Below are 27410 nucleotides of genomic sequence, written 5' to 3'. Positions count from 1 at the left end.
CCTGGGTTAACTCGATGCTGAATCCTACTCCCATCTTAATAGACACTGAACTGATTTTCTAGTTCATAATAGGCTTGATTGGACTGTTACTGATTATACTATCTAACTTAACTGAACTGAACTGAACTGAGTTCTATGAGTTTCATTGACTGAAGGAATACTACTGAATTCTATTAACTGACTAAATTTACTAAGGTCTGAACTGAATACTGAACTAGACTGGAATGATACAGAGTCTACTAAGTTTTCCTAAGTCCTGTAACTGATTGAGAGTAATACAAATTGTGACATGACTGGGAATATTCGGTATCTGACACTAGCTCTAGGTAAACAGCTAAATTATCGGGTATTAAATACCCCTAATACTCGATAGCATGAAAAGTAAAGCATCACATGATCCTGTATATCATAAAATGCACACTTGTTCATAATGTATCTATAGAGACATTTTATCAAACACTTGCATGGTATAACTTGCACATAAGCTAGCATGACATGATTTCTTTCCCTTATTAGTTCACATGAACAATTCATCAAGCACTTGGTGAGCATAATATATGAACATAATAAGAGGGCATCATAATTCACTTTCAATTTCACAATTTTAAGGGGTTTAACATAGATTCATATGAATCTACATACATAATAACCAATTCCACATGAAACGTATAATAAATCATGAATAGAAATCTAATTCAAATAATAATCATGAATACACTTTAATTCCAATCATGGAAGTCATAAATTTCAACTAATTGAAGTTTAAAAGAGTTTCTTGGACTCCAAGGGTGGAAGGAACCCTTGGATGAACACTTCACATACCTCTGTTGGCGAATTCTTGAAGAATAATGGTGGAAACCTTGAGTCTTGGATCTTGAATGTGATGAACTAGGGTTTGTTCTTGATAAATTCTAGACAGTATGAGTATATTTTGCCTCTTGGATAACTTAATTATATGTTTTGGGGGATGATATAAGGTGGGAAAAGACCCATTTACCCCTCTAGACGCAGGTTTAAAAAATTTAAAGTTGAACCATCGATGCACCGTGTCATTGGCATCGACACAATGACCAATGCGCTGCATCGACTCTACGTTGGCTCACTAGAAATTGACAATGAAAGCCAAGAAAAAATATTGATTGATGCGATGGCCACCGTGCTACACCAAGATCACGTTGATACACTATTTTGGATTTCCAAACATGGTTCAAACGGGGTCTAAAAAATCCAAAACTCATTCGGGAACACCTACTGACATTCCTAATCTTGAATCAACCTAAAAATTGATATTTTAAGGTCATAGAGGTCATGAAATAGAATTGTCAACTTACAAAGGCCAAAATAATACTAAGTCTGAATACTTAGCTAGAATTTTCTAAGTCTGAGACCCCTTAGCAAGCTTTTAGGGACTGAGATAAGCTTAGAATTTTGCAGGGTCTTACAATATCTCCACCTTGGGAACATTCATCCTCGACTGAGACTGACTAAGCTGAGAATACTAATAGACTGGTTTAGACACTGGACATGCATAACTGAAGCATGATTTCATGACTAAGATTACTGATATACTAAATCATCATACTGAACATGCATATCAGATTTATACGTACATACCTGAACATGATTCATGAATGCATGACTGGGATTACTGATAAGCTGAGATTATATACTGAACATGTATATTTAATGCATGGGTACATGATTGAACTGATTTATAAATGCATGACTGAGTATGCAACGCTAATTGATACCAAGTTCATAGCTATATCTGATCATGAGACTAAGTAAATTCAAAGGAAAACTATTACCTTGGGCTGAGTCTGAGTTTGCAGATAAAAGGTGAGGATACTTGGTCCGCATATCTATTTCTTCTTCCTAAGTATCTGCCACAACGGACTGATTCTGCCAAAGTACTTTGACTAGGGGGACTTCTTTGTTCCTCAGTATGCGACTCTGATAATCAAGAATTTTGACTGGGATCTCTTCATAAGAGAGGTTGTTCTAAATATCTATGCCCTCTATAGGGTCTACGACTGTTGGGTCACCTATGCATTTCTTAAGCAAGGAGACATGGAACACTCGATGCACTGAAGCTAAGTCTGTAGACAACTCAAGCTCATAAGCTACCTTTCTGAAATGACTGAGAATTCGGTAAGGACCAACATATTAGGGACTGAGTTTCCCCTTCTTGCCAAACCCCTTCTCTCCTTTCATAAGAGATATTTTCAAATACATAAAATCACTGATCTCCAACTCGAGATCATTTAATAAATACGCATGAATGGGAACATGTGAACATAACTGAGCCTAAAATGTGATATAAGAACTGAATATCATGAACGAAACTCAGCCCCTAAATACATGGCTCACGGCTAAGATTGGAACTTGTGGGTCTACCTATAAGTAACCACTACTCCAAACTGGATTTATTATGTGAAGAGAAGATGAAAGGTTTAGGTCATGAAAGCTCGGGGATTATAGTGCATCTCCCTCTTGGGACATTATGTCCCCTAAAAAATGCTGACTTAGCTGAGATATAGAGGAAAATTGAGATGATGCATAAGGCACCTACGAACTGAATCATGAATGCATATCAAGGATCTGAAACTGAGGCATGACACCTGAACTAAGCTAAACTCGCAACTACATGGTTGCTCGATCTTAGAATAGTTACATACATAAGACTTCGAATAATGCGGCTAGATAGAAATATGGGAAACCCAACCATACGAACATTGCCCGCCTAACTACTAAACTAAATTGTTGGTTTTGTGGACTAACATATACTAAAAACTTATATTCAACTGGGGTCTTTCTTTGACACTCTTTTTATAGAGTTCTAGTGGCTTTAAGGAGAAGGGAAATATTGGCGTGGTCTGAATAAGAAACCTGAATAAGAAATCACCACGTGGCTGAAGTTCTATAATATGGAGCAAGGCCTACAAAATGCCATCTAAGATAGAGTTACTAAGCCTTATGCACTGAAACTACTAACTTGTAATCTTAGCCACATCCCTGGACTATTCCCTCAACTAGAATTTCTGCTTCAACACTGCATGTATTTCACTTGAGGCTACTAAAAATATTCATATGGGAACTAGTCACCAATGCATAAACGTACTAACTTATCTGATTAACTGAGTGGCTGATAGCTGAATACTGGCCATGTAGAATTGAACTGTACTTAGTCTAGACTGAAAATGCATAGTATTATGCATGTGCAGTAGGGACTAACTGAGTTATATAAGATAACTGAGCATGAATTCTCGAAAACTAGACTATTTGAGAAGGCAAGACCAAGCGTACAACATGACTCTGAAATAGTCTGTAAACTGAGGTACTAAAATACTGATAACTGAATAACTGATAATCGTATGCTACGGTCAAGCAAATCTAAAACTGAACTGAGTTACTGATCTAATTACTGGACTGGGACTAAGACTGTAACTAAGACTGCAACTGAGATTGTACTGGAATTGAATACTGGGTTTTGATAACTCTACCTACTGAGGTCTGATCTGGACTGAATTCTTCTACTATGTTCAAGCCAACTCAAATCTTTGAAATGTATTTAGACACATAGACATCAACATAATATTCAAGCGTATCTTCATAACTATAGCCTCATGTAAAACTAGCATGCAATAATCTGTTCTTAACATGAAATATTTACTCTTTCCCTTCTAAGAAACTGCTTATCACTAAATCATTTTGTATGGAGAGTCTACTGAAGGGTTAAAACATGAGAACTTGAGGTATGCATGAATACTATACCAAACTTGACACTTAATTGAGGTGTGAGAAACAGAATGTCAACACCATGGATTTATTAAAAGATCTAAATTGAGGATATGTGTAGCAAAATTTGAATTTAGCTGATCGCTAAGAGTGTAGCATGGATCATAGGAACTGAGCATACTGTATAGAATGACATGGATACCTGATTTATAAGCTGCATGACCTAAGTCTGGAGTTTTTACATTCATGTAACATGATTTGTAACACTGGTGAATTGGAACTCCTTATACTAGGAACTATAAGCGTGCATGATTGCTAACGTGAATGAGTATGGGCAATGATCATAGAGATGACATGTAAGACATGAATGGATATCATGATAATTGGTGGTTTTTGAGAGTTTGAAGTATGAGTCTGAGATGATCAGCGGGCTTATCCTCATTATGGGAATAGACAAGAGTGTTATCTATGTAAACGATGACGAATATGTCCAAGTACTGCTTGAACACATGGTTCATCAAGTCCATGAAAGTTGTTGGGGCATTGGTAATACCAAACGATATGACTAATAATTCAAAGTGACCATACCGAGTTCTGAAAGCTATTTTGAGGAAGTCACATTCCCTAACCCTGAGCTGATGATAGGTCGATATGAGGTCTACCTTGGAGAAGTAACTGACACCCTAAAGTTGGTTAAACAAGTCATCGATTCGGGGAAGTGGATACTTATTCTTGATCATGACTTTGTTTAGTTATGGTAGTGAATACACATTTTGAGAGAACCATCTTTCTTATGCACGAATAAAATTGGTGCGCCCCACGGGGACACACTAGGTATGATAAATCCCTTATCTAGTAGATCCTTTAACTATTTCTTTAATTCTCTGAGTTCTGCTGGGCCTTTTTGTATGGCGAAATAGATATGGGCTGAGTATCTGGAAGAAAGTTTTATCCAAAGTCGATTTTCCTTCTGGGAGGAACTTTGGGAAGATTTTCGGTAAACACATTTGGGAATTCACATGCTACTGATACTTATTCAAGATTAGGGGTTTCTAAATTAGAGTCCTGGACTCAAACGATATGGTAGACACATCCCTTAGAAATCATTTATCTCGCCTAAAGGTAAAAAATAAGCTGAACCCTAGGTGCTGAAGTACTACCCCCTCCACTCAAGGACGGGTTTATTTGGAAACTAAAACTAGACAATTCTATTTCTATAGTTGACTGAGGCATAGCAGGAATGAAGCCAATCCATGCCGAGAATAATATCAAAATTAGTCATCTCTAATTTGACTAAGTCTGTTGAAGTGACTTTCTGAGATATCATAATTGGACAGTTCCTATATACCCTTCGGGCTATGATAGATTTACCTACTAGGGTAGAGACTGATAAAGTCTCTGCTAGAATTTTGGGACTGACTCCAAAATTAACTACTATATATGGAGTAACAAAAGATAACGAAGCTCCTGGATCTAGCAAAGCATAAATATGTAAATAGAAAACTTGTAACGTACCAGTGAACACATCAGGAGAACTTTCCTGATTCTGTCAAGATTGAAAAGCATAGAGTCTGTTTGGGTGCTGCCCACTGGTGGCACTGGAAGTGGCACCCTTCTGATTCGAGCGACTGGACTGAACTAGGGCATGGTTATACTAACCTTGAGAACCTGACTGAGGACAATCTCTGACTCTGTGGCATGGATTTCCACATCCGAAACATCCATAATTGCCCGCTTTGCAGACACCCTGGTGGTTTTTCCACATTTCCAACAAAAAAGGGATTGGTTCGGGCACTCTTTGGCCTAGACGTTCTGGCCCTCTTATTCTTTCTCCCCTTTTTCTGTGGAGCATGAGCTATAAGCCTAGATAGGATAACAGTTATCTAACTGTTCTAATTAACTATTGAATGATCTAAGTCAGTAAAAGAAGCTCCAAATTTAGCATGAGAAACATGCTCATTCAGGGGATTTGCCTGAACGGAAGGAGGGGCTGACTGGTTTTCATTACTTCTTTTGATAGCTTCTCTGAAAGAAGTATTTTGGAAGCATAAGAAAGAGATGACTTAGACTGAGATCTTAACTTGAGATCATTCCCACTCATACGACATGAATTCTAAAGAAAGGGAACCTTTTCATAAAACACCTCGCAGCTTCCTGTCCATAAGTGCGGGGCCCTACACACTTGTGCACAAGACTCTACTAGATGCGGCTTTAAGACTTCCTAGGACTCTATTGAACCTTATACTTTTATACAAAGTTTGTAACACCCCAAGTCAGTACCCCAGACGCTACACGGTGCTCATAATCCCGAAGGACCACAAGCTAACCCATGACTGGAACCTGTTGTAATAACTAAATAATGATGATATTGAAATATATGGAAATTAGGTGAAAAACATATCATAAGGTTCAATACCAAAATAAATCTGATAGTGGTATAGTAATACCAAAACTGATACATCTATCTGAAAATACTCTAGTTTGAAAAGCCTCTAAACTGTCTGAAATGTGGAGTTGATGGGATAAGTCCCCAACTAACTCCGACTACTAAAATAAACTAAAATACTGAAATAATAATCATGTCCTCAAACTATGAGGACTCACCACTAACTTTGAATGCTGAAGATCTGAACTGCTAAGGGGTGCTTGGGAGCCCATATGTCTGAACCTGTGATATAAAGCATCATAGCGTATGAGGAAAGTATGCGTCAGTACTTTGAATATGCGGGTATACAAAGTAAGGTAGGATAAAATACAAGGGTTCATATGCATGAACTATACTAACTAAATGATATGAGTATAACTGGATGAGAGTACATGCATGAATACATAACTGTAACTGAGATTGTGATAACACTGAATATGAATACTGATTAACTAATATTTAATTATATTGATACTAAATTATTGATAACTAAATGACTGTATCGATAGTCCTGATTTTGTGGAACTATACTGAGTTTCGTATTGAGCTGAGTGACTGTATCTGACAGTCTTGAATCTATAAAATTGAACTGAGTTTTATACTGAGACTGAATCTGAAACTGAGACTGTGGAAGGTAATCATATGACCAACATGCCCCTTTCTACATAGATTGGGGTCCAATCTGTTATCACAGTTGGAACGGTGTCAATATTATGCCATGGGTAAAGATAGCTGTGAGTTAACCCTCTCTGATAGGAAGCTCTTTCATCAACCCTCGCTGGCAGGAAAACTCGAATGAGATGTACCAACCCTCATAATATCTAGAAGAAAGATATCTCAACTTATACTGGCTACATAGTTCTGTAATTCAGGGATTGCTACTAAGGGTCAAACCCTCTGCTAGCAGAAATGCCCCCATCCCTGGGTTAACTTTGTGATCAATCCTACTCCCATCTGAATAGACATTAAACTGAATTTTTAGTTCATACTAGGCTTGACTGGACTATTTCTGATTAAACTGTCTAACTGAACTGAAATGAGTTCTCTGAGTTCCGTTGACTGATGAAATACTACTAAATTCTATTAACCGACAGAATTTACTGAGGTCTGAACTAAATACTGAACTGGATTGGATTGATACAAAATTTACTGAGTTTTCCTGAGTCCTATAACTGGCTGAGAGTACTATTGATCATAACATGACTGAGATTATTCTGTATCAGACACTGGCTCTAGGTAAACAGCTAAATTACTGGGTACTAAATATCCCCAGGACTCTATAGCATGAAAAGTAAAGCATCACATGATCTTGCATAGCATAAAATGCACACTTGTTCATAATGTATCTATAGAGACATTTTATCAAACACTTGCATGGTATAACTTGCACATAAGCTAGCATGACATGATTTATTTTCCTTGGTAGTTCACATGAACAATTCATCAAGCACTTGGTGAGCATAATATATGCACATAATAAGAGGGCATCATAATTCACTTCTAATTTCACAATTTCAAGGGGTTTAACATGGATTCATACGAATCTACACACATAATAACCAATTCCACATGAAACGTATAATAAATCATGAAATAGAAATCTAGGTCAAATAATAATCATGAATACACTTTAATTCCAATCATGGAAATCATAAATTCCAACTACTTGAAGTTTGAAAGAGTTTCTTGGGCTCCAGGGTGGAAGGAACCCTTGGATAAAGACTTCACATACCTCAGTTGGCGAATTCTAGAAGAATAATAGTGGAAACCTTGAGTCTTGAATCTTGAATGTGATGAACTAGGGTTTGTTCTTGATAAATTATAGAGAGAATAGGTATGTTTGCCTCTTGGATGGCTTAATTATATGTTTTGGGGGATGATATAAGGTGGAAAAAGACCTATTTACCCCTCTAGAGGTGGGTTTAAAAGACAAAAAATTAAACCATCGACACGGTGGCCGATGCACCATGTTTTTGGCATCGATATGATGACCAATGTACCGCATCAACTCTGCATCGGTTCACTAGAAATTGCTATTGGAAGCCAAGAAAAAATATTAATCAATGTGATGGCCGACGCACCACGCCAAGATTGCATCTATACACTATGTTGGATTCCCAAACGTGGTTCAAACGAGGTCCAAAAAATTCAAAACTCGTCCAAAAATAGCTACTAACATTCTTGATAATGAATCAACCTAAATATTGAAATTTTAATATCATAGAGATCGTGAAAAACGTTGCCAACTTACAAAAGAAAAAATAATACAAAGGTTCAATACTTACCTAGAATTTTCTAAGTCTAGGACCCCTTAGCAAACTTTTAAGGACTGAGCTAAGCTTAGATTTTGCGGGGTCTTACAAGCTATGCGTCATGTCTCCAAAATTCAATCATGCTTCAATTATGCATATCAGTGTAAGTACAGCTCCTAAGTTCCTCTCAGTTCATTCAGTCTTAGTCGAGGATGAATTTTCCTAAAGAGGGAGATATTGCAAGACCTCGTAAAAGTTCTAGTTTAATTCAGTCCCATATAGCTTGTAATAAAGGGTCTCTAACTTAAAAAATTTCAGTCAAGTGTAGACACTTAGTCTCATTTTTTGGCCTCAATATTTCTATAGTATATTTTATGATCTTTCCGGCCTTAGATTATCAATTTTTAAAATTCATGATCAGGTTTATCTATAGGTCATCTCGGGTGAGTTTCAGAATTTTTGAACATCATTTGAGTCATGTTTGGATGACCAAAACAATAAGCAAACACGATCATGATGCGTTGCATTGGCTATCGCATCGACGCGATGCGTTGGTTATTGCGTCGCTGGGTGCAGTTTTCAAATTTTAGTTACGGGTTATGGAGGAAATTAAGTCATTTTCCTCCCACATTAAACCCCTATAACATGAAATTTATCCCCTCAATTGGCAAAATACATTCACTCATTCACAAAATTCTCTCAAAAAAATAAACTCTAGTTCATCAAATTCAAGTCCAAGTCTCAAGAATTCACCAACAATTCCCATGAATTCAACAATCAAGGTATGTTAGATATTCATCCTTGGGCCTCTTTCCAGCTTTGGAGTTCAAGAACCCTTTTAAAAAACTTGAATTATGATTCCCATATTATGAATTGAATTATTCTCATGTTTATGTTGTTGTATGGGTATCAAGTTAAGATCTTTTATGAGTTTCATGAAATTAAGTTAGCATGTGTGTTGAATTATGATTCTCTCATGTCAAAAACCCTTGAATTTAAAAGTTTCATGTTGTAGTTATGATTTCCTATGTGTTTATTTCTCATGTATAACAATCATGCTTCCCAAGTGTTTGATAAAATGTCTATATGAGTAAATCATGCATAGTAACCTATTGTTGTATTTCTAAAGTTGTGATATGAGTTTATCAATTATGCTATCGAGTCTTGGGGCTATTTATTACCTAAAATCTAGTTGTTTACTTAGTTGCAGTAGTTATAGAATAGTCTCAGTAGAGGTCAAGAACAGTAGTACTTAGTCAGTTAACAGAATTCAGTAAACTCAGTCCAATTCAGTCAGTCAACACGATCAGTGTCAGCTCAGTCAGTCAACACGATCAGTGTCAGTTCAGTCAAGCCTAGTATAGTCTAGTGATCAATTCAGTGTCAATTTAGTTGGGAGTAGGATTCAGCACCGACTGAACCTAGGGATGGGGGCATTCCTTCCAATTAAGGTTTGACCCTTAAAAGCAATCCCTAAGTTCCAAAACTATGTAGCCAATATAGGTTATGAGATGTCACCTGCCAGTTTAGGACTGACACTCTCAGGGATCACCCGCTAGTTTAGGACTGATCTCATAGGTCACCCGCCAGATTAGGACTGACTCTACAACTATTGTTAGTGCTCGTGGAATGGTACTAACACCCTTCCAACTGGGGTTATAGGTTGGACCCCAATCAGTTCAGAATGGGGCAATATCGGTTAGATGATACCTCCCATAGTTATAGTTCAGTCTCAATATCCAGTAAAGAACTCATTCAATTCTACTGAACCATGGATATCAGTTGTCAGTTATCAGTTATCAGTTACTCAGCCATCAAAATTCAGTACTCAATTTCAGTATATTCTCAGATACACGATGTATATCTATATGTGCAGTATTGCATGTTTAGTGGTTCCAGTTACTTTATGACATTCATTCAGTCATTTATCATCTCATGCATATGAATCCATGTATATTAGCCTTACCTCACTTAGCATACCAGTATATTCTACGTACTAATCGCATACTCTCTTTTGCGCTATGATGACTCATATCATAGGTTCAGACACTCATTTTCCTAACCATATTTAGTAGCTCAGGCTATTAGAAGCAGATATATTGGTGAGTCCTCATACTTTGAGGACATAGTTTATCTATTTCAGTATTTTGGCATTTTATTAGTTATTTCAGTCGGAGTTAGTTAGAGGTTTGTCCCATCAACTCCATATTCATATAGTTAGAGGCTTTCAGACTAGCATAACTAGTTATTCAGTTTTCAGATGTTATTATCAGTTATACTTATTTATTATTTTGGTATTTTGAGAACCTTATGGCATTTTCATATTTCCTCCGCATATATATTCCAGTATTATATTCAGTGCTCACAGCACGTACCAGTGATGGTTAGATTGTGGTTCTTAGGGATCATAAGCACCGTGTGACACCCAGGGTATAGTCTCAAAGCATTACAGGTGTCATCCTAAGCCTTGGTTAGTTTGGGATGCCCGTCGCGGCCAAGCCCAGGTTTGGGTCATGACATTATTACTTATCTATAACCACTAAGGTTGGAAAGATAACTCCTAATTTACCTATGCCCATAGTAGTTGAGAACTATATTAAGCTTATGATGATCGATGATAAGAAAGTGGTCGATTTATAAAATCAAGTTATTAATCAAAAGACGTATGAACAACTACCTTTAGTTGCTGAAAAAAGGCTATGACTAAATAAGGAAAGGAAAAGTAGGTCCCATAGATGCTGACTCATATTCTATAACCTTCTCTTTTTGTTCCTTGAAGATTGAAGAAAAGGGTTGATGAAGGAAAGTATTATAGGTTTATCTCAATATTGAAGCACTTGTTTGTGAACATCCCTTTTGTTGAGGCACTTGAGCTAATGTCGGGTTATGCAAATCTTATAAAGGATCTAGTGATTAAATAGAGGACCGTGAGTTTGAGCGTTTTGATTATTTGCATCACTGCAGTGTAATAATTTCCTGGTCTCTTGTGGAGAAAAATAAAGATCCTAAAGCTTTCATGATTCTATGTACTATTGGGGCTTTCAACTTTGCAATAGCTTTGTGTGACTTAGATCTACCATTAATCTGATATTGGTAGCAGTATTTTTATAGTTGGGGTTGGGTCATACAAACCAACTTTGATGAGACTACTTATGGTAGATCACACTGTAAAAATGCCTGTGGGCCTTTTATATGATGTCTTGGTGAGTGTTCAGTCCTTCATTTGTCTAACTGATTTGTTCATCCTCGATTGTAATGTTGATTTTGACGTTTTCATTATCTTGGGTAGACCATTACTTATGACTGGAAGATCATTGATTGATATGAAAATTGGTCAGTTAAGTTTTAGTTGAATCATGAAGCAGCCAAAAGACATGCGTATGATCTCAATTATTAATACGGTCAATGAGGATGCCTTGATTGTTTCTGTTGAGAAGATACTTGGTGTTGAAGAACTAGGGATAGTGATCATGAAATTTTAGGGCGACGATTAATGAGTATGAGAAGATGGTGAGCACACTTGTTGGTTTGTATTCCTACACTTTTGCACAAAAAAAGTTAGATTTGGATTTAACGAAAAGGGAAACTCCACTGTAATGACCATAAGCAAAGACCTAGATGTAACAGGCACCTAGAACCATCAAGGCTTGAGAAAACCTCTTAGCGTTCATTATTAGAATTCAAATAAAAGTGAGGAAGAAATATATAAAATCATAAAGGCAATTGTGGAAATGAAACCCATTTCATATATACTCAAAATCATCTAAACATAAATATTGTGAAAATTCAAAGTAACTAAACAAATAATACACATTAAAAACATTTGAAAATTAACAATAACATAGGTCTATAAATCTTTACATAACCTGACTTAATAACTATGTCGGGACAAGGGAGGTTTGGACATCAAATAGACTACGGTTTTCAGAGAATAGAGGGCTCACCATAGCTAAAGTTGCCCAACAAAATTCAAATGTTGCATAGAATCATAAGAAATGCCTCTGAACCTATATCATAAAATGATGTAACATACGAAAACTGTCAATATGACAAGTACTAGTATGCAACCTAGCGGTAAAGACAATACATTTTATTAAGTAAATCATATAACTAAAAATGAAATAGAAACATAAATAGTGACTCAAAATCACGTCATATACATTTTATTATTTTAGTTCTAAACTAGATAGTATCATCGACATCATGTAACGTACAATATATACGGGTCCGGTCCTTACCCAATTGATAGGGCCTCATTTCATATTTTCCAGATAGAATGAGATGTACATCATTTAGGCCATCATACCTTCCGTATAGATGGAAATCATAAGATCATCCAGTTAAGGACCGAACCATCCCTATTTCGGCAAAACATAGGTTTCAGATGTCGGGTCATGAGACTTATAACTTCTCGGTAAACTGCCTAACACTTTTTAAGACCATTTATTGTATTTTCAAACCATAAATCATCCTTTAGGAAGTATTTCATATTCATAAGGGCATTCATTTTATTGGTATCATCATACCAAAACTTACAAGCCCAATATACCATGTCATACATTATCATATAACTTGATAACTCATTAGACCCATTATTATGAAGAGAAATCATAAATACATTTGAAATTCATTAAGGGTTTTAAGTGCCCAAATAAGTTCATCATTTTCGCAAATGTCCTAGAGTTGGGGGGTAAATTTTCCTCCCTCTCCATAAGGTTTATACTATCCCAAATGATTTATCAAAAGCATGATGTCTTGACCTCTAACATATCCCAACATAACATTCATATTACAGGGACTTCATAATTTAAGTAACAATCCCCAATCCCAGGTTAAATAAAGAGTAGAAATAGTTTCATTGAAAAAGTGTTCACAAGGGTTAAATCTATTCATCTTTCGTATAATCATTCTGAACTCTAATTCAAAATTCATATATATAAACATACATACATAATAAGAAATTATTAAATTGTAACTTCATTAGTTAAAGGATTGTTTTAACAGATCTTGAGAAAAGAACTAGGAATAACTCTTGAAATGGGGAACCCTAGCTTGAAATTTATGAACCCCTTGATAACTTACTTGACTTGCATTACTTCCATATACCCTTGATGAGAACTTTAAGGAGAAACCTTGAAAAGAAACTTTAAACTTTAATACTTCTTGAAAATTTATGGTTGGGAGTTTGAGAAGAATAAAAAAAAGGATTTTTGAGTGTTTAAGTTTGGGGAAAAGAGAGAACAATGGAATCGGGAATGCTTTTGAGAGATTCAGATGTTTCTAAGGTATAAAATAGGTTTACGGATAAATAAAAAGGACATCCCTCTTGGGACGTAAAAGGAAAATTAAAAATTACACTTCTCATCAGGTAGCAGCAGGAACATGCGCCAATTAGTGTGGCAAACATAGTTGCTTAGAATTTTGAGTCTGGCATATTAGGCTACTCAAGTTACCAACCTATAGATTCCTTGGTAAAACATGTAAGACTTTTACCTTAGAACTCACATTGATAAGAGATCGATGATATAAGAAATAACAGTCAATGACCTTTTATTTGAAGGGTCTTGGGCATCAAAAATCTTTATATTCTAGGATATATGCTCATTTGAAGTTTACCCTTGTAAAATCTAATACTAAAACTCAATTAGTGGGAATGAACTCCATTTAAGTCTTTGCTAGGTGTTTCTTATGGTTAAGATTGACATCCAAAGTGTTAACCACACATGAGAATTGATCATGACACTTATGTAAAATTATGATTCATCAGGTTTACGCCAATACACACATAAATAATAGTTCAAATCTTAACTTAAAATTTGTAGGGTGTTACAATATCTCTCCTTGAAATCATTCATAATTGAATAATGGGTGGGGATTGAATGGAGCTCTATATGTATGGACATAAGGTCTAAAATTTCACATCAATCCCTTACTTTAATTTTATATACATCAAGAGGAGTTTTATGACAACATGAGCAATAAGGTAAGCGCGAATCATGATATATTGGAGAATTGATATAGATATGCTATACGACATGAGTTCTATAGAACTTGATAATTGTGATGTAAGGATTATTCCAAGGAATCATAAACATGAGATAAATATGGATACATAAAAAAAAATATGGTCATCCTGAACATCGAATAACAGTAATTCCAACTCAAATAATATGACTAAAAACCCTTGAGCTTGGCAACACTTTTCAGTTATGTTTCCTACTATGAATACCACACTTAATCATTTCCAACTTAGAATTCCTCCACAAAATACATAACAACAAGAGGATGAGTCTAACTATATAGTGCTACCATATTCAAGCTTAACCAAAAGTTAAGAGGTCCTACAGATACCGCGATTGTGCTAGCCTAAGCTAAGGGATTCTATACTTTATAAACCTCCAAGATACTACTCCATCTTATCACTACAATCAAACAACCTCAAGTTCAGATCAAGGATTAATAGCCACCTGGTACAATGATCTGCAGAACTATCAATCACAATATTCTAGTCTATTATTGCTTCATCCCCTTTGTGGATTTCCACGCCTAAAATCAACAACTTCAATTACTTTTACCAAGATTTATTCCATATATCCCCTTTTCTAACCATTTCACATAACAGAAGTTCATCTCATGCTTCCTTCTGTACTTACAAGCTTAGATTTAGTTGTTACACCATAATTATCACAACAAGGAACAACTACTCTCTTATCTAACTCGTTACTCTGCTAGCATCACTACCATCATCATAAAATAGGAAAGAACACTAAGGGACTAAAATATGAACTTCAGGGATAGGAGTGATATTTTTTAATTATGACTCATATTTATTGCACTACTCAAGTAGGGCCCACAAAATAAAATAAGATACAATAAGCATGAAGTACTTCATATATCAAACACATAGATAATGAATAGAGTATTTTTCTAGAATAACCATAACATAACATGAATTCTTAGGAATGACCTATTGAGAAACATGAGTGCATATATCATGAGTTGTGTGACATAAGGTTGGGATTCATAAATTCATGGAATATGATTAGGATCGCTGGTTGAAGTTGTTGATTCTCATTATGCAAACTGAGAATGGTCGTGAGTTTTACATAAGGAGTATGGTTTTGTCTTAGACATCACCAATGTGAGTCGGTAACATATCAAAAAGTATTGTTTCTCAGATCTGAACATAATGTGAGACATGGGTTCATGGATCATAAGAACTATGACATAGAAGTTGGGTCCCTACAATCTTTGACAAAAATTTGGACCACTGATAAGTACTATTTCTTCCAGCTCAAGGGACAGGCCATGTTTATGAGTTTATGTAGAAGGGTCAGTCCTCGAATATAAGCATGTCTCAAAGGCTTATGAAATGGGTAGAGTGTGTTCTTAAGTTGTCCTCTTAAACTAAAGTATGAGAAATATAGTAGGACAAGAATGTGTTTCTATGGTGAGCAGTATAAATTTTTCATTTCTAAACTCATCACCTCTAGAAACTCAACACCTGCCTTGGTTCAACACCCCATAATCTCCTTCAAAACTCAAAGGTCTCCATACAATATCTGCGAACCTATTCTCTAATTGGAGCTATATGCACAAGCATCGATACAGTGGTTATCACTATACACATAGATAATAAATTCAACTTAATAAACTATAATAGGAATATACTAACTTATTTTTAGGAAATCACTTTCAAGAATATTACTTTTAACTTTCTCTAGCCTCTATAATCATCAACCTGTAACTTAAACTCCCGTTAGCTAACATATCGAATTCTCTAACACTTAAACAATCTGACAGTCTTTTCTTATCTTACTAATCACACTCTTTTAATCTCATATCAACCCAACTTAAAGGAATTTAAAACTACTTAAAGAGGCTTAACATTATATATCTAGATCAATAATGCCCTCAATTTAGCTCTAAAGAATAGAAGAAAATACCTACCTTACCTTCTCCTTACCAAGCATCTCAAGAACTAACTAGAAATGTGTAACATTTATAAATTTAGAACCCCATTCTACAAGATACTACCTTTGATACATCCTTTCTATATACAACTTAAGGCACTTCTTTATATAATGGTCCAACTATAGTTCACTAATTCAAATCTAGTCGACATATATTCCATAGCTACACATTCGTACCTTTCATAAGTTATCAACCTAAACACTCTCACATACTATATCAATCCTACTAGCTCAACCTTATAAAACAAATTTTATCACCCCAACTATTGTACTTTCTTTCTCAAAATGACCATCCATAATTCAAGCTTAATGTAGTACTAGATAAATTTAAAATCACAATTTCACATGTTTTTCTAGTTACAGCTACTAGAAAAATCAAGAAATATTGGGTCTACTAAAACCACATGGCCAAAATTGTCGAATTACTGTTAGAGTCTATCTATTTACTATCCATGAACATATTTATCTTTCACACATCATCACAACTTATCCAAATGTATTTTAAACTCCCTTTGTAGCTTTTCAATCATCAAGGAATTTCCCTCATCAGTAACCAAAAGTGAACATTAAATCTATAAATCCTTAACCAATTTATCTTTTTATGCATAACCTATACTTAATCTTTACTATTAAAATGGCAAGTTACCACAAGCTTCTTCACTAGTCTAAGTATATTCTAAATCATCATAACTAATCACTTAGTATACTAACTACCATAAAATCTGCAAATCTTGTTGTACATTAGAAAAACCGTGCATACCACCTTCATCACACAAAGGTTACAAGACTTTAGCTATCTTTTTCACTTAAAATATACCCTCACTCTAGATTCTAAACTTAGGACTTTGTACTTCTAAATCTAGAATTATCTTAGTACTCGTAGACTATTATAACATCTATCTCTTCAGTGGAAATATTACCCCCGGCACTATTCTATGCACCTTCCCCCTTAAGTGTGTCATCTATAACAAGGTTATGAGAGTATCTGAACACATGTCTTACCTTGGCTCAATCAAATTATTCATGGAGATAGGGGTATAAATTTGAATCAAAAGACTTTAATGCATAATGGACTTCTCTAAAGTTCTTGTGTAGTTTTATAACAGTAAAAGACTCAATACGAAGGATCAGATTATTTAGAATCTAAGCTTTTAAACTTCTATTACCTTAAGAATGAGGCATAAGCAGCAAATTAGAGCAAAGCAGGAATTGTGTAAGTTTTTAATGGAAAGCTCTATTATACTATATATAATATGAAAAGCGAGAAACATTTCCTAAATGACCTATATCCTCCTAATTATAAGTGTGGTACATAACATACCATAAGGAAGACTTTACTAGACACATCTTCATATACTTCCACTTGAACTCTAGGATCTAAAACCAAGGTTGTCATGGCCCAAGAATAGGTTGTTATGCCCCATAAATTTGATGATTTTATTATGATAGATCCCATATATTTTGATGCAATTTTAAGGTTGAATGATAATTAGAAATGTTAACGCGACCATTAGGAAGTGTTTTGGAATTTTTGAAATGAGTGTTAGGGCCTAACGAAACTTCAAAATAGTAAGGGTCCATATTTACACTGTACCTCAGAGGCCAGACAAACCTTAACATAAAAACCAGTGGTCTGGATTGATAAGAGCATTTTCTTACTATTGGATACTATGATAAGAGAATGCAACACCACTGACTTGTGTAATAAGGGTGTGCCACTCCAGTAGTCATGGCATACTAAATATTATTTTTCTTTTATTTTATTAGGGTAATTGGTCCTACAACTAATATTAAATGTTTTCCCTTACCCCATAACTCAAAATTCACAGTTTTCTCTTCTCTCAAGTTCTCAAGAACACAAGAAAGAAGGGTTCCTCTCAAAATTCCATCTCAAGGACTCAACAATATTTAGCTTGTCCAAATGGACATGTAACACATTATTTATCTTGTCCAAATAGATATGTACAGGTGATCACCTTAGTAAAATTTTATACCCTAGCAAGGTATATTGGTCCCTTTTGATAGGGATTTGGTCCCTTTTGATAGGGATTTTTACTTAAAACTTTATGTTGCTCGCATGGTTTATGTCATTTAAGAGACTCTCCCACAGAAAGAGTGACTAGTAGAACCTAAGAATGATGACTCACTGACTAAACTATCTTTTACTTTATTGCTTATGCTTTATAATATTTACATTACAAGTTTCATTCATGATATGGTGAGTCGATATACACTTGGCATGCATGTTTTAAGATTATGATCTATATCAATTTTTACCATTTGTATTCACCCTTATATCCTTAATAAATTCCAAAAGTACTAACCACATATACGTCTATGTGGCTACATTATTTCATGATGTAGGTTTTAATATACATCCTCCATAGTACTATTAGCCACGATCACCACTTCCTAACTTCTGTCAGTTGGTGAGGCCTCATGTTTTAAGGGCCAAGACTATGGTTACTTTCAGATGTTTAGATATTCATAAGTTTCGACTTTATGTTTTCTTTTTAGGTCAGTTAGGTCTATCCTAGTGGCTCTTCAGTATTTTTAAAGGCTTGTCCAGACTTGTTGGTTGTTTTTGAGCATTAAAAGTTTTAAAGTTGATGTTTATTTTACACTGCATTAATGAGATTGGTTATCCAAACAAAACTCAACCTAGAAGTTAAAGCTTTTGCTTAATTTTAAGTGAAATGGTTTTAATTCAATGCTAAGTGCGTACTATTGGTTAGCTTTGGGGATACATGTAGTCCTAAGCATCGTGTTACGTATAGGGGGTACTCTTAAGGTATTACAAACTTGGTATTAGAGCTGAAGTTTTTAAGAGTCCTAGAGAGCCTGACAAGCTACATAACATAGACTCTTGATCATGAGTGTGGATTGCATCACACTTATGAGCGAGAGCCTATGAGATATATTAGGAACTATCATTTCTTTTATGATATCTATCATTCCTTAAACTTATCTATATTTTCTCTAACTTGTGCTTTCACATGACAAAATACCTCTTCATAGAACTTACACCCATAGAAATAGGGACCTACTAGCCCCATCACCAGATTTAGACTCTTTGAATGAGAATGTCTCCCATGCTAAGTTCTAGGATACTTTTTAGTATGTTAGCCTAGGTTGTAAATGCATAGTGAAATGAGACAGCAACAGTCCTAATTTAGTAGAATGGTAACTTAGCTGCTGGTAGAGTTTATGATTTCATAAGAATGAACCCACCAAAGTTCTTTGGTTTACTAATGAATGAGGATCCATAGTTTTTCATTGATAAGGTGAAGAAAATCACTTAAATTATACATTTCAGGATAGTGAAGAGTGTGGAGTTGGCATACTACCATCTAAAGGATATTGCTTATGATTGGGTTACCGTGTGGAAGGAAGGAAGAGGTAAGAATATAGCTCTAATGATTTGAAATTTATTTTAGAAGGCTTTTTTGATAGGTTCTTTCCTCATGAGACAAGGGAGGCTAAGAAGGAGTTTATAAACCTCGGGAAGGCTTCTATGTCAGTGAAAAAATACTCTCTCAAGTTCACACAGCTTTCTATTTATGCTTCAGAATTATTACCGAATTCTAGGACTCACATGAGTAAATTTGTCACTAGGTGTCTGACTTAGTGGTCAAGGAGTTTAGGTTATCCATGATGATTGGAAAAATGGATATTAATCAATTGATGACCCATGCTCAGCAAATTAAGGCTGAGAAATTAAAGGAATAGTAAAAGGAGACCAAAAAAGATCAAATAGGGCAATTTGATTACGTCAACATAAGTTGGGAGAAGAAAATAGTTTCAGAGCTATTCTTTAGCACCCGCATCATATTATGTCAGTGCCTCTGCACCCAGGTCTAAGCAAGAACAGTAGGGTATAATGTTGACCACCAGATCTCAGGGTTGTTGTAATGCCTCGAGACTACCCTCTGGATGTCACACGGTACTTAGAACCATAAGTGATCCTAAGCTAACCCATGATACTGGCATAACTCGTGATTAACTGAATAAAAGACATAAAATTAGAAGTAGTCAGTGGAAAAGATGTCTTTAGCTGAACATGTTCAATATAAGTCTTTTTAAAATATTCACACTCAGATTATATGAAACAAAACTGAAATTAAATACATTAAATCTAAATGACTGTCTATGAAGCCTCTACTAATAATGACTATAGGTAGCCGGGACATGACCCCCACTTATCCCTAATCAATATTCAAAACTGATATTGGAAATATAGTTGACTCGAGTTCTCAAATCAAAAAAACTCATCACCTGATGGCTGGAAGCTGTGAACTGTCAGATTATGATGTGTGGGCTACAACTGGTACCTACATTATAAAACAATGTAGCCATACAAACTTATATATGGTCATTACTTCTAGAATGTATTAAGTAAGTGTGGGTGAATTCAATAAGCAAAACTGAAGAAATGTCTAATCTTAAAACATACATGCTAAGTGCAAGTAGACTCACCAAGAGACTGAAATAAATTGAAAGCTGAAATATCATAAAATATGAATAACAAAGTATAATCTAATAAGCTGGGAGAGTCACTACACTTAGTTACTTAAATCTTTAATCCTGTAGAATCAGTAAAACTGAAGCTGAATATACTTTCAAATCATGTAGGTTAAGTGTAAAGGGACTCACCTTTATCATAGGTAAAATTGAAAGATGGAATCTCATAAGGAATAATTCATAAAACAATCTTTGAACAAAATTGTGAGTCTTTGAACTTAGCTTCTAAAATACTCTTTTCTGTGGGAGATTCTAATAACCGACATAAATCATGTGAGCAATCATGGAATCCAACGTCTTACCCACGTTGTGGAGAATTTTTCTACCCTTGACATTGCAATAGAACCTTAACTTAAAGTGATCACTGTACTTAGCCCAAGTGGGGTAGAGGAAACACTCTTTAGCGAGGTCCCTTAAACCTACGGGGGCACGTAGTTTCTAGGAAATAGGATACGCTAAACCCATATTTCTTTTTCGGTGATGAACTTATAATTTCACTTGAGTCCTTATCAGATGAGCTGATCTATAGAAACATCAATGCTTTTGATTCCCCACTTGTAGGGAAGTTCAAACTTAGTAAAACATTGAACTTTGGAAATCAAGATCTTACGGCTTAGAACACTGTGTATTTGGAAATCAGACTTCAAACTATTTGATTACATAATGAATCTTGGAGTAGATGTGTCAGTTTGGAGTTTCTGGTGCAATATTCAATGACCCAATGAAAGCCTACAATCAGAAATAGTTGCATGTTACCTTAATGGAATATGGTTGCTTCTATTCGCTAAAGTTGATACCACATCTCCTAGAGCTGAAAGTGAACTACTGATTCACTAACTTCACCTCACACAACCATAACAACTTTATCCATACGGAGTCGAACCTGAAAGTAAGAACCAAACAACTAAAATAATCGAAGGCATAATTGGCAAACAATAAGGCTTTACTACACAGCTAAATAATTGAAATTGAATACTTTGTTAGGCCGTTAATAGATTGGCCTGCCGATTAAAAGCATTCGAGCTCTTCAAAATACATTACTTGATGTCACTTGTTAAATCGTCTCTGCTAGAACATCTGGTTATAAGAGGGCTTGTTCTTATAGATATAGAATCAGAGCACATAGTACAAGATGCATTGGATCGAATAATGGTAAATAGGAAAATCGTGGTTGTAGGTCATCGTTTAACCACAATTAGAGGGGCTCATATTATTGTTGTAATGAATAATAGTCATTGTCGAGAAAGGAAGACATGATGTTCTTATGAATATAAAAGATGGAGTTTATGCATCCTTAGTAAGATCTGGTATGACTGTAGCCTGATACCGAAATCACAATCACTTTCTTCATTATGTGACCAAAACTTAGATAAGGTGTCCTTGAAGTCCATATCTTTTAGCACCCTAACACGTCTTTAATATTCCTAGAGAAAAGTTTTTTCTTGTCTTCTGTCTTTCTTGAAGTTCCATCCATTTGATTTGGAGTCTGGGTGAAGCAAACAACTTCTGTTGATCTTCCAAGAATCACAAATTAAATCTATTAATCAAGCAACAAATAAGAAAATAATATTTACTTTCTACAGTAAGAGATAGCTACAGAACTAACCTTGTTTATGTGAGGTCCCAGGAGCTACATGAAAATACCAGTCTTTGATGTTAGTACAAGAAACTTCAACTAAAACACAAACTAATTTACTACCTTGGTCGTTTCCAACACAACCAGCTTCATATTAACTGAGATTTACTATTAATGTCTGCGACAACAACCAACTTCATATTAACTTCACCTCACACAACCACAACAACTTTATCCATACAGAGTCGAACCTGAAGGTAGAACCAAACAGTTAAAATAGTCGGAGGCATAATCTGAGGCTTCGCTACGCAGCTAAATGATTGAAATTAAATACTTTGTCAGGCCGTTAGTAGATTGGCTAAATTAAAGAAATTACATCAAAATTGAATTACAACAAAATTGAATACTTATAGGGCTCATTAATAGATTGTGTTTAAGAACTCTACAGTAAAAAAAATAAGTCACAAAAAATAGGAAACCATCTCCTTCTCAGAGTCAGTGACAAAGAAAGTTGAAAAAGACGGAATGCTCAAAATTAAACATTGACAAATTTCAATGAAATTGAACACTTACCGGGCTCGTTAATTGGGAGAACCATCTAAGAATGGAGATTACTTCCTCCATCAAAGTTTAAGAAATGCCAACACCAAAAATGTGTAGTACAAAATTAAATATTGACAAATTTCAACGAAATTGAACACTTACAGGGATCGTTAATTGGGAGAACCATCTAAGAACAGAGATTACTTCCTCCATCAAAGTTTAAGAAAATGCCAATGCCAAAAGGTGTGTAATCTAAGAAAATCCGTGAGGTGAGGGGAAAGGAGGAAGACGGAGGGTGTTTTGTGAGTTAATGGTTAATTAATAGGTTTATTAATTATTAGAAAAACAGATAATGAGTTAAAATTACAAAATAAAAACTCAATAAAATCAGATAAAAGACAAATAGGTTTGTTGAGCATCGAGGCATGCCACATCAGCAAGCCTCTAATGTTTCTTTTATATATATATATATATATATATATATATATATATTGATTAGCTTGCACTATTGCTGTGCAATAGTTTTTTCAGCCTTTCTTCTAGTTCGGAACCTAAATGGCCATTTTTTACCACTTTTCAAAGCTAAAATATCAAAGGGTCCACTCCTGTTTCAAACAAACCAAAATGAACAAAATACTAAGGATTCAGCGATTTATCACTTTATGCTAACGATCCTGCCATTTGATAGTTGGATGTTAAATATTTTAGTGCAAGTTGTTCGCCGCACAACAACTTAATTATAACTCAATGGATGCACAGCAACCTACAAGTTGTTGGCTGCTCGGCAACTCCTAATTTGCTAGCTGCCCAGCAACTTACAAGTTGCTACCAACAATGACAACTTCTAAACTTTATATATATATATAAGTATCTTCGTGGTATATTAATTTGAGTTACTTGTTTCTTGTATTATATTGTTTTTTTAATAATATTCAATACTAATAAAAAATTGAATGTGGCACAAATAAGAGTAAATTTATATGTGGATAGTTATGTTTTATATGAAGTTGGTTCGGTAAGATATAGTCGACAAATAATGTCCAGTGATAACCTCTACATCTTTAGGATCATTTATACTCATTTTGTTCCTTAATATGCGTTGTAATCGCTCATATTTCAGAGATAGTGAAAAAATTTGTACCATTACGGACTGTCGACTGTATCTTACCGAACCGATTTGAGATAAAATATTACCACCCAGTGGTGGAGCCAAAATTTTCAACAAGGGGGTTCAAAATCGAAAAACATAGGCACACAAACTAGCCGAAAGGGGTTCAACATCAATTATATATACATAAAAAAGAATTTTCACTATATAGAAATAGTATAATTTTCTATCGAAGGAGGTTCGGATGAACCTCCTAATCACAAGGTGGCTCCGCCGCTGTTACCACCTTAATGTAAATTTACTCTTACTTTAGTCGCATTTTTTTTTTTTTTGCATGAATACAATTAAAGAAAATAATACAAGAAGCTAGCAACTCAAACTCACCATCAAGACACTGATTGTAAGTTGTTGGCTAGGTAGCAACTTGTAAGTTGCTTCCGCTAGCAACTTATAAGTTGCTGAGCAGCCAGCGACTCGTACGCTATATTCTACGCCCAACTGCCAAATGGCAGGATCATTAACAGAAAATAATAAATAGTTGAACTCTCAATGTTTTGCGCGTTTTGGTTTGTTTGAAAAAGGAGTGGCCCTTTGGTATTTTGACTTTAGTAATTAGTGGCTCTTTAGGCGTCGAAATTATCTTTTCTCCCAACATGCTTCTTTTTCATGCATATATCATTGATTCGTGTTCGCCAACATAAACAATGGCCACCAAACGGGCGACATACATTTGTTGTTGCTATCCTCAGTAAAAACTATTTAATTCTCTATGAAGATCGTAGAAGCTCTACCAATAAAACTCTTAATAATCTTGGCTTAATTCCTATGGTTGCTAAAAGAGGTCCCCACCCCCCCCCCCCCACCCCCTCCAAATTTGAAGCCTGAAGCATCAGCTCTTCCGTTGCTTTACATATAACTCAGCCCTATATGTCAGCTAAGGTTTTTATTAAAACTAGTTATGTGGTATAATGAATTAATCTCACTAATAACTCGTTTTATTAATACTTTTAAATTATTATTAAAAAATATAACCAGATGTTTATTTTATAACAATTTTTTATTGTTTATTTGTATGTATGTTTTTATGTACGTATATATATATATGAATGGTTGTATGTGTGTGTGTATGGCAGGTCGACAACTATTGTATGTACGCACTCATGCATGTGTTATGACTCTGTGTATATTTGACCCGCTAATGTATGTCTATCTACATGTATGCTATTTTTTTAGGGAAAAAAAAGATTTGATATATTGACAACTCTTTGAATTTTTCAGCAAATTTCATTTGAACTCTCAAACTACAGTCAATTTTCATTGAGCACCTGAACACATAATAAAGTCTTATTAGATATTTTTAATTCAATTTTTTGAAAAAAATATTTGTGAATTTTCTTAAACGTCTTTTAGATAGTTAAGTTAATCACATAAATTTGTTATCTCCTTTAATTATACAGATTAACCTTAATTGAAAAACACCTGGAGTGCTACGAACGATTGAGGCGAATCTATAAAAATATGGTGGGTGAAATATGTTAAATAATTAACTATAATTATTTACTTAATGGAATATGAGAACACGAGAACACGCGCAAAATGTTTCCAAAATTTGAACTGGAATTATGGAATATGAACACTTTTTATATGTTTAGGTGGCCAATTGAAATTACCACATAGATGGTAGACCTCATATTACCACAAGAGAAACCAAAAGAAAAAGAAGCGGAACGAATATGAGAATACCATAATACTCCCTCGGTTTCAAAAATAATGACATACTTTCTTTTTTAGTTCGTTTCAAAAAGAATGACGTCTTTCCTTTTTTGGCAATACTTTAATTTCAACTTTTCACATGGCATGTTTAGAACTACAAAATTAAAGAGTATTTTTTTACATTTGACACAACTTTAATTTAAGGTCACAAGATTCAAAAGTATTCTTTATTTTCTTAAACTTTGTGTCAAGTCAAAGTAGGTCATTCTTTTTAAAATGGAGGAAGTAATAAATATTCTTTGTAGTTGCAAAAATACATTCATGCATGGAAGGAGGCTGGCATACATTGGGGAAAAGGCTTAAGTATGTTATTGAATTATTAGAAATGACTTATTTATGTTATTCATTATAAGTATAGCTCATCTATGTTAGTGTCATTGAAAGTTTGAGGTATCTATGTCACTGTCATTACAGAAAGGTTCATTCGTGTCATTAGTTTGTAACGGTGATTTTTATCAAATCATTTTTGCTATTGACTTCTTATTAGATGTCACATTACCGAATTAAAATCAACCAATATTACTTAAAATAAAAATTAAAAATCGAACACATTAAAATAAATTTGGTCCACACAGTTAAAATAAAAATCGGACTTATTAAAAAATAAAAATTAAATTAAGTAAAAATAAAAATCAAACACATTAATTGTGTCAGGTTTTATATTAATGATTTTTTGTTTTGACTTAAGTAATACTGGTTGATTTAGATTTGGTGACGTAGACTTTTAATAAGAGATCATATGGCAAAAATAGTTTTACAAAACTATCGTTGAAAAATAGTTACACAAATGAACTTTTTTATGACGGCAGTAGCATGGATGAATCATTTTAAAAGCGATGCATAAATGAACCAAATTTATAATGAATGGCATAGATGAGCCACTTTTAATAGTTCAATGGCATTTTAAATTTTTTTCCCTACATTATATTTATTCTTCAAGCTCTGAAATTATTTGTCACATGCTAGCTAGAACTAGCCAATATTTCCAAACATTTCGATTTATATATATATATATATACTAGTCAGGAAGCGTCCATGCAAAGCACAGGACCAATAATATAAAATCAGATAGTAGAAATATTTTTTAAAAATATAACATCAATTTCATTATTAATAATATATGTAAATGAAAATAATATTTTCGTCGTCCCAATTTATGTGTTGCCTTTGAAATTTTGTAATTCAATGAAGTTTTTCTTTAATCATAATTAACTTGTTGTATTTTTACGTAGTTTTCAAATATGTAGATGTTAGTTCAAAAAATTTGAATTTGATTTTTATGTTCAAATTTCAAGTGAAAATTAAATTGTTTAACTTTTGAAATTCAAAACCTGGCACATAAATTAGAACAAAGAAAGTATGCTACTTTTTCTTCTTGAGAGTGGAACAACTTTTTCTTAACGCATAAAAAAAAATCATATTGCCATCCAGGTTTGAACCCGTGACGCAGTGCTTAAAATGTCAAGTTTTATCCACTGAGCCAAGCAACTATTTTGTGAGG

This window comes from Capsicum annuum, chromosome 5 (genome assembly GCF_002878395.1).
Source record: "Capsicum annuum cultivar UCD-10X-F1 chromosome 5, UCD10Xv1.1, whole genome shotgun sequence".
NCBI classification, from domain to species: Eukaryota; Viridiplantae; Streptophyta; class Magnoliopsida; order Solanales; family Solanaceae; genus Capsicum; species Capsicum annuum.
This window is presented reverse-complemented; position numbering follows the sequence as displayed.